This window comes from Sinohyriopsis cumingii, chromosome 5 (assembly GCF_028554795.1).
Source record: "Sinohyriopsis cumingii isolate HCF-2022 chromosome 5, ASM2855479v2, whole genome shotgun sequence".
In the NCBI taxonomy this organism is placed as follows: domain Eukaryota; kingdom Metazoa; phylum Mollusca; class Bivalvia; order Unionida; family Unionidae; genus Sinohyriopsis; species Sinohyriopsis cumingii.
In genome coordinates this window covers 141196639-141217226 of record NC_142965.1, presented here as the reverse complement: position 1 = coordinate 141217226, position 20588 = coordinate 141196639, and the positions used below count along the sequence as shown (strand labels likewise).

General features: G+C 38.0%; 1 protein-coding gene across 1 annotated transcript in view; it reads left to right on the top strand.

Moving 5' to 3' along the window:
- The window catches only part of LOC149800368 (uncharacterized), a 28752-nt gene extending 11113 nt beyond the window's left edge, over positions 1 to 17639 (top strand). Inside the window, exon 3 of the transcript XR_016421368.1 lies at positions 14833 to 17639. The gene's annotated coding sequence lies outside the window, so the exon portion shown is untranslated. The remainder of the gene's footprint in view (positions 1 to 14832) is intronic.
- Positions 17640 to 20588: the final 2949 nt, after the last annotated feature.

Genomic DNA, 20588 nt, shown 5'->3' with positions numbered 1-20588 from the left:
AACAAATTTTTAAACTTATTTATATCCATGTCACCGTTGCACCAGGTCTGATGAATATTTCTCAACGTGTGCGTGTCCACGCCATTGAACACCGATAAAATATTACAATTGTCCCTAATCACCTTTGGAATCTGCGTATATCTCTGTGTCACGTAAATAACATCGGTGTTCTTGTGTCTGCCACGCGAGAATATTCTAGCCGGGTTGGTTTGCTTGTCCAGCATAACATCGTCGAATACAACAAGATTATTAACATCACCGTCCAAATTCTCCACGGTTGGAGCTTCATTGATGTCTGTGATGAATTCGATTGTGCCTTCGTCGGTATTGTCGCTAAATTCTTTTAGCACTTGATAACAACGTTGATCGTCAACGGATGGTGCAATCAAGTACAATTTGTCCCATTTTAGCCATCGCATAATCAAATTTAGCAACAACTGCGTCTTACCAAATCCAGATGGGCCAATTATTATCATTCTAATCGAATTCGGTAATACCGCGTGATGTTTTATCTGCTCGCGTCGTTTCGTGGCCGAAAAATCAATTACATTCATGTTACTAAAATACATGGATCTATATTGTGTTAAGTGCCGCACGCACACAGCTACGTTAAATCCAACCGAAATCGTTACACGTAACAACAGGAACGCAATTGCAGGAGAATGCGAAGTTTGTAAGACGCGCAAGTTCAGATTTGTAAAAAAAAAACTAGAACAGGAGGAGACATTGCCGCCTCCTTGTCAAATCTACCCGGAACTCCCTGGGCAAAATATCCCGGAGAAAAGCATCTGCCAGGATACAATTATTGTGGACCCGGAACGAGGCTCGATATCAGACTCGACGATAATAACCAACCCAAACAAGATGAAAATCCAGTAAACGCCATCGATAACGCTTGTTACTATCACGACCTCGCGTATCGCAGCGGAGATTTACAACAAAGGCATCTCGCTGATATCAAGCTAATTCACGCATTAGACGCGATTCCTAATAAAAGTTTCAAAGAGAAATTGGCATCCTGGTTGATAAAAGGCGCAATGAAAGGCAAATTAGTATTCGGTGCTGGTAAATAATATGGAGCAAATATATTATTCTCCGCGAGGATTCTGGCGAGGAAAATCAGCGATCGCCAAACTCGCCAAGGCCGCTAAAGTAAAACAATCCGTCGCTGAATCGTGGCTGTCAAAACAGGCAATTTGGTAAATATATCTTCCTCCGCCTAAAAAAATACCGTACGCGAGTTTCACTGTCAGCATCCCTAATGAGGTCCATCAAGCGGATCTTATGTTTCTTCCTCACGATACCGTTGACGGTGTCACGTACAAATATGTCCTGACAGTCGTTGATATCGCTAGCAGGTATAAAGAAGCCGAGCCATTATCGAATAAAACAGCAACGGAAATTGCCAAGGCATTTAACGAAATTTATTCACGATCCCCGTTAACATGGCCGAATCTTCTCCAGGTTGATCCAGGTCGAGAATTTCTTGGCGCGGTTACTTCATTGATGAAAAAAAATAATGTGAAAATCCGACGCGGTATTGTAGGTGTTCATCACAATCAAGCTATCGTCGAAAGATTCAACAAAACGCTTGCAGAACGATTATTCGGATACCAATATGCGCGTGAATTTATTCAGGATAATCGATCTCATGATTGGGTATCAAGATTGCCTCATGTGATTAACGCGCTAAATAACGAGACAACTCGACGATAGCAATGAAACCCGCAATTGCAATTACAAAATCAAATATACCCCTAAAGCGAGATTCCACAATTCAGCCTGTGCTAGGTAGCGTCACGGTCAGATATTTATATAAAGAAGGCGAGGCTGAAGGAGGAAGAAAAAGAGCAACCGACCCAACCTGGAGCGCTACAACACACAAAATATCCGCCGTAACAAGATCGTCAGGAAGACCAGCTATTTATATCCTAGATTCGTTAGCGCCACAACGCGGATTTACCAAAGAAGAATTACAAATAGTACCAGAAGATACTCAACTACCGCCAGCGTCATTAATGTAATTTACTCGAATTCTCCCTAGCTGGGATAATTTTCTTACTCCCGACACGGCTAAATATACCAAATTTGACCAGGAAATTCTATCATCGACGATCCAAACTTGGCCATCAACGGTCAATCCTTGCGACGAGTGTATCGTTGTTGCGTAGCCTAATTTCCACGGTGATTTTTCTGCATTTATCGCGTCATTAACAAGATTAATATCAACGAAGATAATATCATTCAAGACCAAAATCTTTTCCTTTCCACATGGCAAAATAATATTAATATTTTGTTTCCTGGTATTGGTGGGCCTATAACATAACGGTACCTGCAGCGTTGGAAATTTCTCGCAATGCATCTTGAATAACATTTCCTGAATAATATCACGAATAATTTTTCTACTAGCAACGATTAGATGATCGGGACGCCATAAATTTAGAAAATCGCTCATCGGAGTCTCGTCGATTATTCTTCTTATTACGTCACACTGAATCTTATTCGGTTGTAATCGAATCAATTTCTTAAATTCGGTCAGTAAAATATCTGTAGATCTATAATCAGCGTCGATTTCCTCATAACAATCAACGAAGTTTCTGAGCCATTCGTGAGGAGATTCGCCATCAATCGGATCAGGTTGGCCGTGATCTCCGCACATTATCACAGCGGTATTTTTCCCTTCCAGCCAAGTCAAGATCGATTTTAAAATATCTAAATTCACCGTGCAAATCTCGTCGAAGATTATAATCTTGTTGATATATTTGTTTCCCATACGAGCCGAATCCCATGATCCACCACTGTACTTGAAATAACTGTGATACGTGCAAGAATTAACTCCGCGCTGCTTTATTTCTCGCGCTAATCTATGTGTCGGAGTCAACACGATCATATCGGAGTTCGCAAATAAGTTTATTGCTCGCGTTGTTTTACCGCTACCGCCAGGTCCATTTAGGTAAACGAATTTACTGCGTGAAATTGGGTCAAATGCAGATGCGGCAGCCGAAGATTCTTCAAATTTATCTCGATGAAATTTATCGCAATCTTCGACATCGGCGTCTTCGCAATAATCTAGAATATCCTCGTTTTTTATCCTCCAAGTTCCCCAGGAGCTACCGTCGGTGATTAAGTTTTCCAGCCTGTATTGGTATTTTTTATCGATATAAAACGAATCCGTCGCGACTCTTACCGCGATATCAGAAAATTTATTTATCATCGAGAGTAAATTTATACTTACATAAGCGAGCATCGACGACCGTAAATGTGTATATTGCGCCGATTCTCCGTCAAGGTAGCTAATCACGGTACCTAACTTTGCTCCATCGATGATAATATTCTCTCTGTTGCAGAATATTCCTCGTGATACCGTATCGGCGATTATAAAATCCATCTCGGCATCGTTGATAAATAATCTAGCGTGCCGGTGTTTATGATCAACGGATCCACCTTGAGTAAATTTACCGATTATTTTTCTTCCTATATCTTTCGCGTTGTCACAGTCTGTCGGTAGCCACACCTCGGTCTGTTTCCTGTAAGATATAATCGCCTCACTCACCGTCAACGACACTAACATCGATGAATCTAGCATATATCTCAACAACACCGTAGGGACCCAGCGACGCTGAGAGAAATGCCTTCCGAACCAAATATAGCAAATTTTATGCAAATTTTCAGCAAACTCGAACGAAGTAACACAAGCGAATCCTGTCATGACAAAATCAGGCAACGGTCCGTTAATCGCTACTCTTGTCATCTCGCTGGTGGGATGGCCGAATTTAGCAAAATAATCTGCACAATTGCCATATCCGAGGAAACTTCCAGGATAACACGCGCTCATGTCAACGGAGATCATATCTTCGAAATAGTACTTGGTATTCCACAATCCGCCATGGCCGTATTCGATACAACTAAGTTGAATATCAGCGAGAAATTCGTTCCTCGTAGGCTTCCACGAGTTTCTCTCTCTAGCGGCATGAGCGGCCACAGACGGAACTGTAAAGCAATTCGTTAGTAGCTGATCGGGATTCGATGAATATTTCACCGCGAGATTTTTCATCGACTCGTGTAATATCTCACCCCGGTAAATATCACCGCATGGCAAAATAAACTGATCGTATCTTTCTTCGCTCGAGAATAACCATATCGATATTGGATCAGATGCGCTTAATTTTTTGATAAATCTGAACATGGCATCGGAATTATTCTCCGCGGCATCTACAGGATAAAATTTAACCACACGATCCCGCGGAAATATCATTACCGACTGCGACCACGCATGTGAGTTGTGATCGACAATCTCGATTGGCGCTCCTCGAGATCTATACGGCGGCGAGTATAATATTTCTCCCGATAGCGTTTTCACCGTAATTGGAAACTTAAGTTTTTTACTCAACGCAGCTACGTCGTCCACAGATGCACCATCAGCAGCGGTCTTCGCCCACGCGTTAATTTTATTCAACCTCAACTGGGTCAGACCAGATCCACGTCGGGCGTTTTTCATATGTTCGATGACACGCTCGGCCACGCAATTTATCATCGGTGATTCTTTCATCGCAGGTAGATTTTTCACATCCGGATTATTATTTAGCCGATAAATTCCATAAACGACTGCACTAGATGGATATGCCCTAGCGTAATAGGGGCCATGGATCCCCAATAACAATCCGTGCTTAGAGTTTTTATCGAGAATAACATTTTTCTTACCGCCACGCACTGGATCGCGTTTATCACGAATAATCCAGGTATCGTCAGGCATTTGTGCGATAAATTTTATACCGAAGATAAATCGCTCTTCGGAGTGTTCGGTTTTTATGTGCTCGATTATTTTCTTGGCTCGCTCCAGATTCATCGTAGCATCGACAGAGTTCGTTTTCCAGGTCGACCAAGTGTGAAGAGCTCCATCGTCGAAGAACTCTTTCTTGGCCCGATCAACTTCAGGTATAATATATTCTGCCTCATCAAGATCAAATGCATCCATGATTATATTTTAGACAAATGTTTAAATTATAATAATGCATTGCAAATGGATATTAATCGGCTCAACAAAATTCTGTGACAAATCCTGTAGAGGCGATTATTGCGGCGCTCACATACATGCGATTCGGCGTGGCAGTAAAGGACCACAACGTTGCTTAGTTTGTCAAGTTGGCACGCGAGGAAAGACTCGATTGTGTTTGGCTTGTGGAGGAAAGAATTATCGGGAATTGCGGCGATATTATGAAAAAAGATCCTCGTCGGTGATAACATGCGAAGAAGATTATATTAATCGATTCAAAGCAAATAACGATTTAGACAAATAGATTATCATATATGAATCCAAAATCAGCGATTACATGCGAGTTTAAATCTCATCCTACGATCGCGGGATACGAGGCATCATCGGATGGTGTTGTCAGACATATCAGAACGAGGAAAAATGTTGGTAGTTTTAATAAATTTGGCTATCTCAGATTTACCGTCAATGTGAGTAAAAGAAGATGGACGAATTATCTCAGTCATAGGTTTGTATTTGAGTGTTTTCACGGACCAATAGAAATCGGTCTTGTTATCGATCATATCGACGGAAATAAAGCTAATAATATATTATTTAATCTTCGAGTGGTAACTCCGAGTGAAAATTCCAAATTTGGTAACGGCGGTGGACGATCAGCCAAGGCGGTCAAATCGATAAATCAAGAAAAAACAAGGAACTTGTATTTACATCGATGAATGCCGCCGCAAAACATTTCGGTATTCATCCGAATTCCGTGCGACTTGTAGCAGAAAAAATTCAAAACGCAGCATTTTCATATGAATTCGGCGCTTGGATCAAATTTTCTTATATTCAAATAATTTCAGACTCAGAAAGTGAAGTCGAAGATTTTTGGAAATTAATTGAATATTATAAAAATTATATAATGAACGAGGAAAACGTAAACAACATCATCGAGGCCATCGAAGATTTAAAAAAGAAAAATATAAATTTATCCTCAGATTTGGACACAGGTAAAATCCGGTCCGAATTTGAGACAATTGTTCAGGGAAAGCTCGAATACAGATACACGCTACCGTCAGAATATAAATTCATAAAGAAAATCCAAATTGCGATGTATCAATCGCTTGCGACTGTCAACGATGATCAAATCGAGAATTTTGTTAAATTATCGACTCTGGTAGAAAAAGTTAGATCGAGTTTGTGCGACGAGTATGAGTCAAGAAAAATTACAAGCTCGCGTGTCAGGCAGTTGAAAAAACTGGTCGATGAAAGCAGAATCAAGGAATCCTCGATTTCTGATTCTAGAGTCAAGGAATCCTCGATTTCTGATTCTAGAATTGGAATTGGATTCGAAGATTCTAAAGATTCTAAAGATTCTGAAGATTCTGAAGATTTCAGATATTATCAAAATTGGAATCGAAGATTTTGAAGATTCTGAAGATTCTTGATTCTTACCACAAAAAAAAAACAAAAATTTCTGATTTTATTATTTTTTTTTAATATTTTACTGAAATTGTACAATTTTCTTATTTCTGACTACCATTTACCCCAGCGGATTTGCTAAATTATATAAATTACTCAATTTAACGGGTATTTACCCCAGCAGATTCACGAAATTATATAAATTACTCGATTTGACGGGTATTTACCCCATCAAAAACATAAAATTACACAAATTTCTTAATTTCTCTGATTTTTATTAATTTTTTTTTATTATTTACCGAAATAATTTATTTACTGAAATTGTACAATTTTCTTATTTCTGACTACCATTATCCCAGCGGATTTGCTAAATTATATAAATTACTCAATTTAACGGGTATTTACCCCAGCAGATTCACGAAATTACATAAATTACTCGATTTGACGGGTATTTACCCCATCAAAACTAAAAAAATGTATTAATTTTGAAAATTTCCTCGGGTTTTATTTTATTTTGGGCATTTTTTCTTTGGTGGAAAGATCAAGAATCTTTAGAATCTTAGATTATTTCACGATCTCACCAGCAAGTTGATACTCAGTGTTTCCCCGCGTATATCAAGTAAATTTCCATTCTGATCCGTCAGTTTGAAATTTATCTTCGATAATAATCGATTGTGACATCGCAGATAAAACGGATTTACTGGCTCTTTTATTATCAAAAAACCCGGAGATGCGCTAGGTGAAAACGAATATAAGATAAATCCCTGCTGTGCCTGCTCTGACACAGACGAATCCACGTTGTAGCTGTTTTCAACGACATCCGCGTGAAGATAAATCGCGATAACTTCCGTTATGTTAACGATACCTGGCGAGATATGCCGCCCTTGCCCGGCAGGATCATTATTGTGTTTGAGAATCGATTCTGATTGTATTTTTTTAGTCCACGCGGCATGTAATTTCGGAAATAAATCATCGATGGTATCAGTGACGGATTTTCTCATTTCATCATCATAATCGGGAAATTTGAAATTTGGTAGCGTTTCCTCGGTTAATCCAAATACTCTCATGAATTTTTGTTTTTCTCCTGAATTTCTGATCAACTCGAATTTGCTAATAGGAAGAACATAATCCGCAATTGATATATCGTCGATTATCGCCCGAATGAACATACCATGATAATATTCAACATCATTCGCGAGTTGATTTAAAATCTTCACGCGTCCGATAATTTCGCTACATGAGCCTGATTTATTTAAGATGCATTCATGAAAGGATTCCCGCAATAAATTTAATTGTAATTTATGTTCTTGAATAAATTCGTCGAGGGTTTTTCTTACCAAGATACCGTCTATGGGGAATATTGACCTGTTAATGTTGGTAGCGTCGAAGATTTTCACACCGGGGGGAATTTTAGGAAGAGGCAACCACGAGAGAATTCTTTCGTCCCTAAAAGTAAAAGCGAACGTTACCAGGTTAAATTTGTGGTTATTCATGAGGTTGATGGCGCTGTGGATCAGAGGCTTGTGTTTGATATCTCCGTACCATCCTTCGTCGGTGGTAAAATCTGATTTTTTTGGCTCCGGTAGTTCTGGAGGAGCTTCTTCGTGCCAACCTGGAATAATAAAATCTGGTTTTTCTGGTTTTGCCAGAGGTGCGATTTCGGGCCAACCTAGAACTGTCCTAATCGATGACTGGTAAATATCGACGATATATGGCGATTTTACTTCGATTATCGACGACAACGTTGGATCGTGCGAGGATATTTTTATTCCTGGAGTAGCATCGCCGGTTATATTCGATATCCTACTGGTAAGTTCCTTATCTAGTTGCTCAATTTCGTAACTGCCTGTTGGTATGCCAACGACGATCCAATCGGGAGTTCCATCGGGGCGGTTTTTATTGGCAAAAACAAGCGAATTATTCGATGATAATCTACCAAATGATTTCGACCTAACATTGGGCCAGCTGTTATAGACGTGTAACTGTGACAGCGCAATTTCCTTGACGCTAATTGGTATTGGAAAATCGATACTAAATTCTGGCCTGGTTGAGCTTGCCGATATCAACGTTGTTATCGGCGGTGTCGTGTTTGTCACGATTTGAGTTAGTTCCGACATTATTGATATTCATTTGTTCAGTCTCAGAGTAGATATTTACCATCACAGAAAATTCTAGATCGGATATAACGCCGTCGTTGAGACTCTCAGAAAGCAACGACGATAATTTCGAATACGCCTCGTTGACCTGGGATAATTTACTCGTGTATAGAGACAATTTTTCATTCGTGCATGATGATATTTTTTTTGCGATAATATTGAGAACACCAGCGATTGTTGTTGTCGATGAGATTATTATCGTTGCTGCGATCGGCGCGATTGTTGTTACCGCGGATAAGATTATACCTGCGCCGGCGATAATTGCGCTTACCGCGTACACAGCAACATCGATGGCAATTAATCTGCGTTGATATTTTTTTATTTTTGTTTGATATTCGTCGAGAAGTTTTTTTAGCGAATCCTGCCATGAACGCGCCTGATTGTAACGGTAATCCGATGCGGTCATTTATTAGTTAGTTTATCTAACCAATTGGATATATTCCGGATAAATATTCGAAAATTGCTTGACAATCGGCCATCATCATGGTTCTAACTTGTGGTTCTAGCATAAAGGTTTTTGTTGTATTTTTAAATATGGTCATAACAAAAAACCCAGGACCATATTCACGAAAATCATAACCATCGTCTATTATTACATTGAATTTTGTCGCTCCGGTGATATATACTCGATATACGCCAGTAATTGGCGAGGTAAAGCTAAATGTGTTATTCTCAGGTGTCCACTCAATATCTTGTATTTTTACCACAAATGGCACATTGCAGGGAAGATTTTCTGTTTCTACCTCCGCTGGTATATTAATACGCGCTAATCTTCCAAGATTCATTGACGATATTTTTGTGTTAATATCGCTAATTTTTGTAGTTGCGTCGAGAAGTTTCGTGTTTAAATCTCGAATTTCTCCGCCGTACACTGATGTATCGAATTTTTGACGCGCTAATTCACGTACCACGTTAATTTCATCGTTAATTTTTTTTATTTTCTCGCTAAGATCGTCGTGTAATGTTTTATCGACCTTTTGACGCGCCAGTTCACGTACCACGTTAATATCAGCGAGAATTTAAGTAATTTCATCGTTGATTTTTTTTGTTTTCTCGCTGAGATCGTCGATTGATGTTTTATCGATTTTCTGACCCATCGCGGTATTTATTTTGGTAATATCGGCGAGAATTTCAGTGATATCCTCGTTGATTTTTCTTACTTTATCGCTAAGATCGTCATGCGATGCTTGATCGGCTTTTTTCTTTGCTAGTTCGTTTGCGGCGGAGGAAGTATCGCTGGATGTTTTTATATCTTCCTCAAATTTTTTGCTAAATTTAGCTAAGGCATCGTCAAGTTTTTTAAGATCGTTATTTAGCCTGCTAAGTCTCTTTGTCAATCTGTCCTGAAGATCGTCGTATAATGTTTTATCGGCCTTCAGAAGCAACGTTGCTGATAGCTCGTTGTCCTTTTTTTTCACATCCGCGATATTAGCCTTCAGGGGTAACTTCGCTATAATATCGGCGATATCAGCGATGGATTTTGATACCGAATCTGACAGGCTAGTAAATTGATTGATACGATCGTTATATTCGTCTCGCTTGATTATATCAGTTATTTTGACGTTGCTTGTTTGTAATCTCCCTTCGCGGCTCTGAAAAATAGCAACTTCGCCAGGATCTACTTCTGACAGCGATAGAAGATTATTAATATCATCCCTGGTTGCGAATTTTGATAGATCGACGTCAGTCACTTCTGCTTCCTTCTTCCTGTAGATAAATCTACCGTAAATATCAACCATGATATTTATCTATGGCATATTCAAATACGATTCTATGATACGGACCGGATGATTTTGAAATTGCATCAAGGACATTAATTGATTCAGGACCGCATATCGGTGGATCCATTAACGTCTGCGTTGGAAGTGTCGAATACCAAATCGGAATATTTAACTTTGACACGTAATCGATAAATTCTTTTGGTGGAGCTAGTCCGTATGAGTCAAAATAAACAACTTCGCGAGGATTAATCGCGTAGGCGACCCAATGTGTGCCAGGGCCAGTATTTGAATCGAGATTTATTATTCCCGTCTCGGTGGGGTTTGGTTTTTCTGGTAGTTGATCCCGCATAAATACGCCTCTGAAAAATTTTATTTTTTTATTTTTTGCTTCGCTGAATAAATCTAAATTTGAATAGGCCGTGCTAATCTTAGGCCGGATCCGTATGGGGGTCGTCTTAGATAGAGGCCGCTTCCCTTTTTTTACCATATCGCCCTCCCATTACTTTGTGTACTAGTTTGTCGCCTACAGCTCCGGCCGCACCTAATCCTATCGCTTTTGCAATTGCCGGAAGAGCCCCGGATAATAATCCAGGAATAGCAGCTAGGAAAGGGAAAATTCCGCCCGTTTTGACCATGTCTCTGATGGCACCTATACTAAGATTCACATGAACGCCGGAATTTGCTGATTTAGCTTTGGCAAATCGTTCACGTTGACCCCTAGTTAGCGATAGTTTGTTAGGTCCACCGTGAATTTGATCGTTTTTCAAGGTTAATTTCAAACCGCATCGCTTTGATATCGCTGATTGGAGCTTTTTCATCTGACCCGGGGTCAGAGTTACGCTGACGTGTTCGTATGGCATATTAATAATGTTTAATCTAAATTTAGAAATCTTAAAAATCTTCGATTTTGTTACATTTTCTCGACAGGAGCGTCGATGACTCTCATTCTGCCACTGATGCCTTCCAAGATCATTGTTCTATCGCTGAGAATCACCACGATTGCTCTTGCTGGTCCAGCTGTGTTAATTCTGGCTTTGAAATGAATATCGACAACGGATTGTTTTACCAAATCGAGATGTTCCAATGAAAAGTAGTAGATAGGATAAAGTTTATTAAAATCCAGCTGTGATATTTGCAATCCTGTATCGATATTTTGATCGCGACCCATAAAACTTAGCAAACGATGATACGCGCGGGCCGTCGAATAGTTGGCAAAATCAATCGATATTTCCTCGGATGGTTCTTGTTGGCCGTTTATTCTCAGTGACACGTTTGTTGCCTCGAAATTATCGAATGTCATGTGACTGTGAGTTTGAACATATCTATTTGCGTTTTGAAGAGCAACAAAGATATGTCTAGGTGCCGAAACGCCTTGCTGTGACGCAATTCGCCAGGTAAATATTCCGTTAATATTAACGTCGAAGGAGTCGGTCATGGTTGTCAGCCAGGACATAACGGACTTACCGCCTTGATTCATGAATGATAATAATTTTTCTTCCTCAAGTATCGATGGAACTATCCCTGGCATCCACAAAGTAAATTTAGTTAGTTCCACCTTACCGATATTAACATCATCCGCGGTTATTTCTCGCCAGATGGCTCTGTTATTGCCTTCGGTGTCTCGAATAAAAAGAATCGTGTGTTTTGCTCCGTAAATAACTTTCCTGAAATGTCTACAAAATCCAAAAATGTGAGACAGCGGAATTGCACAGGAGAAATTTCGTTCATTCCCCCTTAACATTGCTCTCCTCGTGGCAAATCCGAGGTTGTAATCGGCATTGGGGCCGATTACCACTGAATGAACATCGGCGGGAGCGGCGTTAGCGGCATTTCTCGGTCTACCGATATCATACGGGGAATATTCAGCGGCATCAGCGTTATCCTTGGCAAACATCATACTAGGGCCGGCCGATCTGGTAAAATCATCCGAGTATCTAGCTAGGCCTATAATCGTCGTTGCTATATCAACGTTGTCTGTGATTGATTCGATTTCTCTTCCGTCGATCATGTAAGTGGCGCTCTTGAATAAAGCCATGATACCGTTGTTGACGAATCCAACATTAAAATCTGCATCATAGTTGGTATCGTTCGTCCTTACAATTTTACCAACAACTTCGATATACGCCTCAGATGGAAGAAAATGTCTCGTTGTATCGTGAACTTGAATTTCCAAGCGAGCGATCGCATTCGGATTCACTGCGTCGTACGAGAAATACTGAAAATCACGCACAGATGTGTCTCTACCTACAGGCTCGTCCATGTCGAACACTTCGTTTGACACTTGTGCGAACATTTATTATTAAGAATATCATCTAAAACGAAGACCGCTACCCGATACGAAACTTGTGTTCGCGACTTCCCTTGCTACTTCCTTTGCGAGATTTGTGTTAGCAACTTCCTGTGCTAGGTCATTTATTTTTTTATTTGCTGCGTCGTTTATGGCTTTGCTGATTTCGGGGAGCATTTCGCTGGTACTAGGTAATTTGACAGGCTGCTTTTTACGCATTAAATTTGATATTTTACTCTTGACAAAATCGAAGCCTTTAGTGGCCAAATTACCAATACCAGAAACGACAGTCTCGCCAATCTTTCCTATTGCTTTTGACGCGAATTGCTTAGCTGCGGGTCCGATTTTAGGAATTACTCGCGTAACGAGGCTTTTAACGATATCACCGAATCCATTACCGTGAATATATTTGTATACAGGCAATCGAGAGTTAACTATGCGGACCTGTCTAGGTCTGCGTTGATGTTTGTGAACAATCATGTTATTTCAATTGTGTTGTTTTAATCGATGAGTTCGTCAATGAGTTCCTTGTAAATGTAAGAGTCGATGACACCACCGCGGAATAATCGCTGGCAAATATCTGAGGCCTCGTTGATTATTTCACGAGAGTTATTTCCGGCTCGTTTTCCTCCGATTAATATTTCGAGGCGAGATACGTCGTTGACAACGCTGTCAGGGCAAACGGTATATCCTTCTCCTGTCTTTGGTTCTGGACTACTTCCCCACCCTGACAATATATCTTCCCCTTCTTCTTCTTTTTCTTCTTCTTCTTTTTGTTTTATTTTTCCCATAAAATTTTGGTAACCCGGGTCATCAAGATTAATGGATTGTTTCTTTGAAGCAAAATATACCACGGGAGCCCAATTTTCTTTAGTAAATTTATCAGCACGCCCAGATTTCAAATATTTGCCTCTTTCATCGAAGCCAAATCTGGCAATGTTGATTAAATTATCCTCGTCTTTGTTGAAATAATCGATGGAACTTTCTTCGAAATGTGTGTGAGGAACTTTTCCTGTAATTCTGGCTTTCGGTTCTGCGGAAAGGGATGCAGAAGGTTCATCGATGGATTTTATTTGTGGTATTTTCTCTGTTTTCAAAGATTGTGGTGTCACCGAAGATTTAGGTTTTCTTTTCCCCTCCCGAGGTTGACTCATATTATACACAAATCTATCCTGTGCAGATTTGTAAAATCGATAAAAAATCTGGTCACCCCCAGCTATCCTGGATAAATTAGCTCTAGCTCGGTATATATTCCTGTACCAAAGATCTCGCGATTTAATTTTTTTTAATCCATCCTTCGTTAAAAATTTCGCCCTAACGCTAAAAGAATCTTCAGCAAATGCACCAAGTTCATCAATATTTTCACCAGATAATTTAAATTGTTTTTCCATCGCATTCCAACCATCATCAGTAAACTTATCTTTTATTATTTCCCAAGGTTCTCTATCGCTTTTCTCATCTTCTTCTTCTTCTTCTTCTTCTTGCTGTGGTTGTTCTTGAGGCAATTGTGCTTGTTTTTGTGCTTGTTTCAATTGTTCTTCTAGCCTTTGTGTTTGTGCTTGTACGTGTGCTTGTATTTGTGCTTTTCTCAATTTTTCTTGTAGATTTTTTGTTTGTGCTCGTACTCGTTCTTGTGTTTGCCGTGCTCGTGCTTGTTCTTGTCCTTGGTGAATTTGATCCAGTCTATCTGGCACCAATCGAGTGTGTTCCTCAATATCTTTCACCATGGGAACAATTCTACGCTTCCTGAGTTCCTTATCACCTTTTTTGTCACCATATGCGACTTGCTCGACTGTTTCGGTGACTGGCTTTAGCCATTTCGACGATATCTCGGTAATTCCGTATTGCGTATCTTCGTAATCACGAACATTTTTCTTAAATAATTGTTTTGCTGGAATAAGTTTCTTTAGTGACGCTAATTGCTCTCGCGCTAATCTGGCAGAATGAGGCTCTCCAACTGTGCTGGTTTTCCGACTCATATTATTTTCAAGTATATTATTTTAATGTGACGTAAAATTGGCCAAAGCAGCCCCACGTTGCAACAGAAAAATTAACACAAAAATTACTATCCCCGGTAATTTATTTTTCCTGTCCTGGACGCTATATTTACCAACACACCGGCGCGACCACCTGATGCATCCGGTCTGAAATGCATGAAAATTAGCTTCCGTAGAAGGCGTTATTTCTGCTTTCTGAGGCTTCTACGGAGAAAGTTCGCGTAGGAAGGTTTATTTGGTCTGTACACGATGGTCTGTACAACTTCCCTGCTGCTAGGTGCTTTAAAGATATGTTCCAAGTGTAGGGCAGAATGTGAACTGATTGCACACTAAACCATAATTATTACTCAGTTTCTAAAGACTGACATCAAGACGTTCTGTTTGAAATGGACGCTTGCGACTTAAATCATGTACGATGGTTATTTCCTATTTTCCTTTACAACAAAACAGGATTTTAACAGCCTCTTCACAAATTATTTTTAGCTAGCTTGTTTTTATGAACGATTCATAACATAGATAAGTATTCAGTTTATTGACACCCATCATCAAACATCATGACAGGAACAGTTGTACCCAGGTACGAACTCCATTTTACCTGGGTGATGGGCAACCTGGCAGTTTTTCCCAATATGCAACCACTAAATCTGACCATTTTGAAAAAGGCACACTGAAGCAAACTCAGCTTATAAATTACAAATATAGATACTAACAAAAAGCCTGATTTACGTTCTTTTTATTGATGTATGTTTTGTGACAGTATCTTGAGATTCAGTGAATTTATTTCAATTTCCTAAGCACCATATAAACTCAACGTTAAATCTGTCAGCATACCACCAATATGGCTGCTGAAGACGTCATTTGGGATGTATCTATTCCTCCCAGAAACGTTCATTCTGCATTGAAGTATAAGCCTATGAATGACGATATTCATATATCGGTTGATGTAGATTTGTTAAATATATGTCCACGTGTAGTGGTCATCAAAAAGAAAGAAATAACAAAGGTTTCCTGTCACCAAATCACCAGACTTCTTGTATCAGCTAAACTGAGAAGTCTATTTTGGTGGTAAGTGAATTATTGTACTATGAACAATTATTCTGCTCACCTAAGAATCCTGACATACAAGGTCAATTTATGGCCGATTGTAAAGTGCTAATAATTTCCCAAGGTATCATATTTTTTCGTTTTCTTTAATAATTTTGTCTCACAGCAATGGTCTAGCGGCTGCTAACTTAAAGTGCATATAGATGTATATAAATCACCATCATATCCCCTTACTTTCAATATCTCAAAGTGCTATGACCCATTGAGGCAACAACTGACATCAAATCATTCACCCAGTAATGTAATGATCATGTGATTATTAAGTTGTACAGTAAATGTTGGATCGTTTTGTCTTGGCATGGACATTGTCTTTTTTTAAGTTGTACAGTAAATGTTGATTTGTTTTGTCTATGCATGGATATTGTCTTTTTCAGGTTGCACAGTAAATGTTGAATTGGGGTTTTTTTTCCTTTACATGGACATAGTGTTATTTTTAAGTTGCATAGTAGATGTGTAATTTTTTGTCTTTAAATTGACATTATGCGATTTTTAAGTTGTACAGCTACGTATATTTAATTTGCATTGTTTGGTAGTTAGTAGTTAGTTTTTTTTATTTCATTATATGCTGTTGATAATGTGACATTGTTTGTTGGACTTGACCTTGCCAAAAATCAAGTTCTTTTTCTACCTGACCTAAATTATTGATTTTTGTTTTGTAGTAAACATGTTTATCTCAATCCGAGTTTTGAACATTGGAAATTCCCTAAGAATTGCCTTGTCTACTGGTTGTATAGTACACATTTTAGATTATAATTTTAGTAATAGACTTCTAATTAAAACTCAGATTTACCTTGTGAATATTATGAACCTTCTCATTTTCTACTAGGTATTTTTAGAAAATGTTAATTGTGACCTGATAGCAAGTAGAAGAGTAAGTAATCTTGTTACTGGAAAAATTATTATTCATGCTGTAATATCTTAGCAGAATCAGCTGTGTTATTGTTGTGTCCAGAAATTCATTTGGGCAGGAATTTATTTATTTAAATTATTTAATTCAAGTGATTCTTCTCTGGAAATACAAAGTGCTCTTGAAAAAAAAATTTGAAATAGAGACTTCAATTTACACTGAAATTTCAAATAAGAACTTAATTCTTGGATTGCATTATCATTGTCCAACAAAAGACCTTTGGCATGTCATCATTATAAAGGCCACAACAGGCACATCAGCACTTTCAGCATTGGATCTAATTTGGATTTCCACTAAAAGTTATTCTAAACTTTAATTTTTAGGACTTGTGTCTGTAATTCTAGAATTATTGGGGCTTTAAGTCCCAATACTATAAGTTCCTTTTTTAAATTTTCACTTTGTATTCCAATGAAATAAATTATTTGTTGATTTTTACAAAGCTTGTTGCTTCTCACTCTTTTCTATTACTTATTTTAAGAAACAGAATTGTAATACAGCAAATGTTGGATTGTTTTGACTTTAAATGGACATTATGTCGTTTTCAAGTTGCACAGTACATGCTGATTTGTTTTGTTTTTAAAGACATCACATAAAAAATGTTAAGGTGCAAAGTAGATTAATTTTTTTGTCTTTAAATGGATATCAGGTCATTTTTAAGTTATATGGCAGATATTGAGTTTTTTAAAATAAAAAATGAAGATCATTTGGGAACAAGTAAAAACGAAGAATTTATCAGATGTTGTTCCAGATCTGTCTTGTTACCAAACTGATGTGAATCAATCAATCAACTACCGCATTAATTTCCCCAAGAAAAAATAAATAAACACAAATGTATATGATCGCAAATGAAAAGCAAATAGGAGTAATGTGAATGGTACAATAGACACTTGCCCTGTGATTAATAGTTATGTGTGTATGTTATCAAGTTATCTTTCTTTATTTTGGACACACTGCAACCTTGACTTAAAATCTGTCTATTCAAAGATATGTACCTATGTTCTTCACATATTAGCATGTCATCCTTAAAGTTGCATACCATTCTGTGGTGCATAAATAAAGATATTTTAAATTAACCTTCTTGCTTGTCTGTATCACAGTGACCTTGACTTTTGAAATGTAGACCCTCTCATGAAAATGTTAATTCCTGACCCAAGTGTAATACAGCCTTAATTGGTCTAGAACTAAACTTACTGAAACCTTTTATTTTCTCTTTGACCTTGATACTTGACTTTTGAAATGTAGACCCTCTCATGAAAATGTTAATTCCTGACCCAAGTGTAATACAGCCTTAATTGGTCTAGAACTAAACTTACTGAAACCTTTTATTTTCTCTTTGACCTTGATACTTGACTTTTGAAATGTAGACCCTCTCATGAAAATGTTAATTCCTGACCCAAGTGTAATACAGCCTTAATTGGTCTACAACTAAACTTACTGAAACCTTTTATTTTCTCTTTGACCTTGATACTTGACTTTTGAAATGTAGACCCTCTCATGAAAATGCTAATTCCTAACTCAAGTGTAATACAGCCTTAATTGGTCTACAACTAAACTTACTGAAACCTTTTATTTTCTCTTTGACCTTGATACTTGACCTTCAGCCCCAAAACCCAATTTCTTACTTCAAGTGCAAGCTATGACAAAGGATCATTAAGAAATAAATTACACTGCAGAAAACATTATTCATCTTTAAGTAACTGCAATGAACAAACGTGCTAACAGTCAAAACAATAAATCTGGTGGGACTGAAGATGTCCATTTAATGGCAGTGGAGGTGGCATTAGATCTTTCACTATTACACTAAGAAGAGACAACAGGTCCACCCTAACACAGTGTTAGTATTCATCTCAGCCAGGGTATGATAATGGACTGAATTATTCGTACTGATCAGCCTTGCAGTGTTGTAGTTGATAAAAGAAATTGCATTTTTCGTATTAACTGAGGCATGCCAAAATGTGTTTAGATTGGTAGATACGAGGTGAGCTCTGACTGTTTGAGCAAGATGTGGTACATATGGCTGAGTGAGAAATAGATGTGCTACAGTTGGCAACAAGCCAAAACTAGTTAAATTTTCATAGATCTCCACAGTAGCCTGCAATTTTAAAGTTCCATAAACTCTCACAGTGGTCTCCATCTTTCATAAACAATTTAGTGGCCCATAATGTTAAATTTCGAACCCCATGGCATCAGAATAAAGTCCCAATGCTATATTTCTATCTGCCCCACCCCTGCCATAGTGGATAATATAACTGCTACCCTTTCCTTTACATGGCTTGTATATATAAAATGATCAATTCCTGTCAGATTTCATTATGATCAAAATGAAAAGGTCAAGGTCAAAAATCAAGGTAGACTCAGCCTCTTAATTAATAAAGATTACTTAAAGGTATTCATGTTCCTCAACTTGTTACAGATGCCCTAGTTCATAATCCTTTGTCAGACTAATTAATTAAACAATGCCCTAGTTCTTAATCCTTTGTCAGACTAATTAATGAAGTGACTTGTGGATAATTAACACCCACATTAGTTCATTTCCTTAATGTGTGACTGATGCTTTATTTCTTACTCTCATGTCAGACTAATTAATAAATTAGTCACACTTTGTACATAATTAGCACCTATACTGTCTCACTTTCTTCCTCAATGTGCATCTGATGCCATTTTAATCTCCTGTCACAGTAATTAATAAAGCCACACTTTATACAGCATAATAATAGAGCAATACTCCACATTTAAGTCTTGGAGGAAATATCATACCCATATTTGCTGGATTATAAGTCGATGCAGAGTAAAAGTCGAATCAGCAAATTTTCCATCCATCATCCATATATAAGTCAATGCTGAGTATAAGACGAGGCAAGATCAATACCTCGGATTGTGTTTTTCACTTTGTTCCACACAGCATCGTGAATTTGATCCTATCTGTAACTCAGTAGCCTTTACAGTCAGCATCAGTAAATGTAAATAAAAGTACCTCATTTGTTTCACACAAAGTATTTTAAATGTATTATGTACTTTTAGTTACATATAATGACACTGACCCGAACATTTATTAAGTTATAGATAGGATGAAACTCACTGTGTGGAATTAAATTATAATAACTTCCAGTTTCATAAATATTAAAAGTATCACTGTATGCTATTTCAGATTACCAGCAATCAGGAAATTACATCGTTAACATTAAAATGCCTTTAACTTTATTTTTTTCGAGGTGGAGAGAGAAGGATGCATATGTATTCCATCGCATTTTTCTTCTTGCACCTGGTGATCAAAATAAAATATGGTCTGATATGAGAGAGAGAGAGAGAGAGAGAGAGAGAGAGAAAGAGTTCAGCTCTTTGTTTTTTAATACCTTATTGTTCCTGTGTTGCTGAAGTTTTTGTCAAAGAGAGAAAACATTCATAAATGAAACAGTAAATGTAAACTATGAAAATAAATACCATACTCCTTCAGGGTTTAAATATTCACAATAGCTATATCCATATAGTCTCCATTAGGTTAAGTCCCAAGAATGACTATTTTGCATGCTGTATAATTTTCTTTGGAGGTATAACGACCTCTCCATTCCCAACAAACAAGATTTTGTTTAAAGTGCATGTACTCTTCCTGTACTTAGGCGGCAATTATTTTCGATCTTTGCTCATGCTAGATGTACTTTAAATTGCTGCTGATTCCACCATTAAGTTAAAAAATATCACTGAGAAATTTACACTAGTACCCACCTGGCATTTCCTTTAATTATATGGTATGATATTCATAATACCCATAGATAGCCGCATTTCCCTATTGGTAGCCTCACTAATCTGATCTGGTCTGCCAAGTATTGACCTCAAAAAGGTCGGAATGACTGAATACAGCCATAGCATATTTTATGGCATGTAAATACCACTACTTATTCTTAAGCAAAAGGAAAAAGATGTCAAAATCAATGCAGGAGGGAATCACAAAAATTTTTTATAAGGGGAAGGGTGGTAAAGAGGATTTTAAAAACTGGAGACCCATTTCACTTCTCAACAAAGAC